This window comes from Zonotrichia leucophrys, chromosome 9, assembly GCF_028769735.1.
Source record: "Zonotrichia leucophrys gambelii isolate GWCS_2022_RI chromosome 9, RI_Zleu_2.0, whole genome shotgun sequence".
In the NCBI taxonomy this organism is placed as follows: Eukaryota; Metazoa; Chordata; class Aves; order Passeriformes; family Passerellidae; genus Zonotrichia; species Zonotrichia leucophrys.
This window is the reverse complement of record NC_088179.1, coordinates 13,166,455-13,170,282: the sequence shown is the minus strand read 5'-3', so window position 1 is coordinate 13,170,282 and position 3,828 is coordinate 13,166,455.

Below are 3,828 nucleotides of genomic sequence, written 5' to 3'. Positions count from 1 at the left end.
TCAGAGGCTCCCTCTCTTTATTTTTGAAATATATAAGGTGAAGGCTCATATTCTGTAGTGGTGAGGCTCGTGCCTGTTACACACACACATCGTTCAGGGGCTCATTTGCAGGCTTGAGCCCTGCATGTCTGTACTGGGGATTGCAAGGAGTACCAGCTGTGTCCTGCATCTCGTGACAGAGACTGGACTCTGTGTATTCACAGCTCTTAAACCTGCATTTGGAGTGGACTCTTGCAGATTACAAAGGATTATTATGGATTATTCCTAAGGGATCAGGAAAGGAAACTGAGCTCTGAAGAGGGGAGGGTAGTAGCAGTGATTCAGCAGGGTAGCACACAACAGGTCACTAACAGATCTCAAATAAATTCCAGAGAGAGACTGGCTGGTTTCCAGACCTTCCTGATTTTCTCCAGAATCCCAGCAGTGGTAGCTACATCTTGAGTGCAGGGCATATTGCCTTGTTTTCCAATACAAGGACTCTTCTCTAGGACAAAACATGAGTATGAACTACCCAGCAGGCACAAGGACTGAATTGCAAAGCAGAGCAAAACACCTGGATAACACTGTGTGTTGCACATGACACTGCAGAGAGAGAAAAGCATTTAAAGGGAAGTTCTTGTAGTCTAAAATTTAGCTTTTAAGATGCTAAGTAGCATAAAAAATTATGTAATTCCACCTGGGATGCTAGCTCCTGATTTTACTGCTGGGTTTTAATACAAATCAGTGGAGTCAGATATGGAGGTGTCCTGGTTTAGGGCCAATTTGGGAGGAAACTTCCAAAGAGGTCTCCCTAGAAAGCAGATTCAAGTGGCCCCTCCTCTCATTGGTTCAGGGAAAGATTTCCTTGGAGAAAAGTGGAAAAAACCTGTGTATTTAACAAGCAAAGTATTCACAAACATTAAAAATGAATAATTTTAACAATAAAACCTCTCACTGTTCTGAAGAGATGGCAAATTCAGAAAGTCCTTCTCGTGGTGTGTAGCTCGGCTCGCTCAGTCTCTGCTGCTGGAATGCAGCATCCCAGCCCCGATGGGCCACAGGCGTGAGCTCCCTGTGTTTTTCTGGGCTTTCAGTCCAGAGCAGGGCCAGTCACTTCCAAGAAAAAGAAAAGCCACAGTCCAGGGAACTTCTCTGCCTCAGCTAGATTAAAAAAAAAAAAAAACTAACTAAAAGCAAAGGAGAGCTCTCTCCCACTGTCTCTGCTGCAGACAAGTCTGTGGAAAGGAACACTCTTTATGTTTTTGAATACAACCACCTCAGACATTGCACTGCTTCTCCTTCTCCCCCTTTTCACTCTCAAATCTACTTTTAAAAGTACAAAACTTATTTCTGGGCTAAACAGACCAATTCAGCATCATAAAGTCAGCCCAGGACAGGAGGAAACTGAGTGCACAGCCAGGTTATCTCACTTTAGCTCTGAGACCCCAGGAGCAAATGTAGCAGGTGTTCAACAGCACAGTGTTCATTCCCAGCCAGAGGGATAAAGCTGAGCAGGATAACTGCTCTCACATGTACATGGCATTTCTCCTGGAGGCTCCTGAACTCTCCCATGAGGTGGCCTCAGGGAGCTCTGGAGCTGTGCCACTGTGCCAGGCTGGAGGAGATGTGACAGCCCCGCTGCCCTGCAGGGCAAGTCACAGGGAGCTGTGATGGGGAGGCAATGCCTGGGCTGCTCCTGTGCATCCACAGCTGTTCCAGCATTTGTGTGAGTTTTCCTGACTCTGGGAGAGGTTGGCAGCGGATTTGTGGTCAGGAGGGCAGCAAGCTGGCTTGGTTTCCTGCTGGGATCTTGGCAATCCCCTGATTTCAGGGTTTGCCCTGAGAAGCTCATTAAAAGCTAATCCCCTCTGGGTTTGCATGACTGTCCTTTTGACTCAGAGCCCTCGAGGTCTGCCTGCACAGTGCCACTGCAGCTCCTGGAATGGCTTCAGCCCAGGTTTATTTGAAAACTGAAAAGAACAAAAGGACTTGGCCAGGCACCTGGTCCTCTGTACTCTCAAGGCTGCCTCAGTGAGAGCTTCTGCTCCCTTAGGAGGAGCTGGGGAGCCTGGAGGGGTCAGTTTGTAGGGGTGCACACACCTGAGCTCCAGTCTGGGCCCAGCTTGCTGGAGGAAGGGCTCTCTCTTCCCAGATTTCTTGCCAAGTGAGGACCCTTGGTGATGATGCAACAGATCTCTCTGTGCAGTATCCCTTAGGCAACCTGGAGTTAAAAATAACTTTGCCTTGTGTGGTGGGAGGTAGCAGAGATGGAGTAATTTCAACTACAGCTGTTACATCTTGTTCTGAGCATTAATGTGGAAATCATGAAGTCCTACCCACTTTTTCCTCCTGGTGATGAGGGTAGTGAGTACCAGCATTTAGTGACTCCTTACTGCCACCTTATCAGGACAGAGTCCCAGTTAAACAGGAGATCACTTCACAGCCAGAAATTCACACACCTTCAGGAGAGCTGCTCCCAGGCCCATGCCTCAGCTCCCACATCCTGGCAGAGTCTGAGCCAGGCTCCCTCCTGGGTCTCAGCCCTGTGGGTGTGGCTGAGATTTACCCTGGAGTGGCAGTTTGGAAACAGGACAGCTCTGGAAACAGAAAAGAGGAAAGGATCACTCATGTTCAGGCATTGCTAAACAGCAGAGCACAGGATGTCCTCCCCAGTTGAATTAAATATAACAATTCTATAGGTCCTCAACAAAACATAAAAGTGGCTCAGTTGCTGAGCTACAAAGTGAAATCCCTGTTTGTTCTGAGGTTGGACTGAAGCCCAGGGGGTCTTGCTTCAAGGTGTATGTGCAGCTGCTGGGACTTCAGGAACTGTGGCTCTGAAAAGAAAGTATCTCTCCAGAAAACAAAAAGGGAGCCATAAGCATAGCTCACACATCTGGTGTCCCTTCCCTGGGAAGGTACCACTCAGGATCACTGCACTTCTTTCTCTCCTCTCTTTCCCGACAGTGATGTAGGGCTTGCTGTGCAGCCTGGGGGTGCTGTGGAATTAAACTGGCACTTCCCTGTACGAGAGGAATTGCTGGCCTGGTTCCACCAAAGCAGTGAGCAAGGAGCTCTTCCTCACTGAGCAGGAGTGCAAGAAACAGGAGATGCCAAGGCCAGGAGCAGCCTGTGCTCCTGTCACACAGATGGCCACCCTTTGCTTATCACCTGCCATCACCTGAGCATCACAACCCTCTCTGGGAGTGGGTGAAAGGGGTGCTGTGAGTGAGGCCCAATGCTAGCAGTGAGATGGGGCAGCTCATCTCCTCTCTGTCAGCTGCAGGGACAGACTGCCCAGAGCAGGCTCAGCACTGCCCCTGCCAGCAGGGAGGGTGGTGATGGCAAACACGGGATGCCAGCTTGGCCTGTGTGTCTGGGGACCTCCACCCCCACCATGCAGAGAGGGACATGCAGTGGCACAGATGCCATCCTGCAGCTCTCCTGCAGCCAGAGAGGGACAGTGGAGGTGGCTGCCTATCATTTTCTACCTTCCCTGAAAACCACAAATCAGGCTGTTCTGCTTCCACAGCCAGCAGGCAGCTCCCTGTGGTCTGTGGGAAGCACAGGGGTGAGGAGTCTGGACAAGGTGTATGTTGTTATCTAAAAATAATTTTTGCTAACATAGTGTTTTGCTTGTGGTTATTTGAAGATGCCTTTTTGTCAGCATCTGTCCCTGAGCGCATACGAGTGTTTCTGACTTTCTGGAGCTCTGCCACCACAATGAACTGGAAGAGGGAGTGGACCAGGCTACAACCTCCTCCAGTCATTCTCTCCCTCCCTTCCCTAGCACAAGGTTGTGCAATTATTTATGTGATGTGGGACACCTTCAGCAGAAAAGCTTGGGAG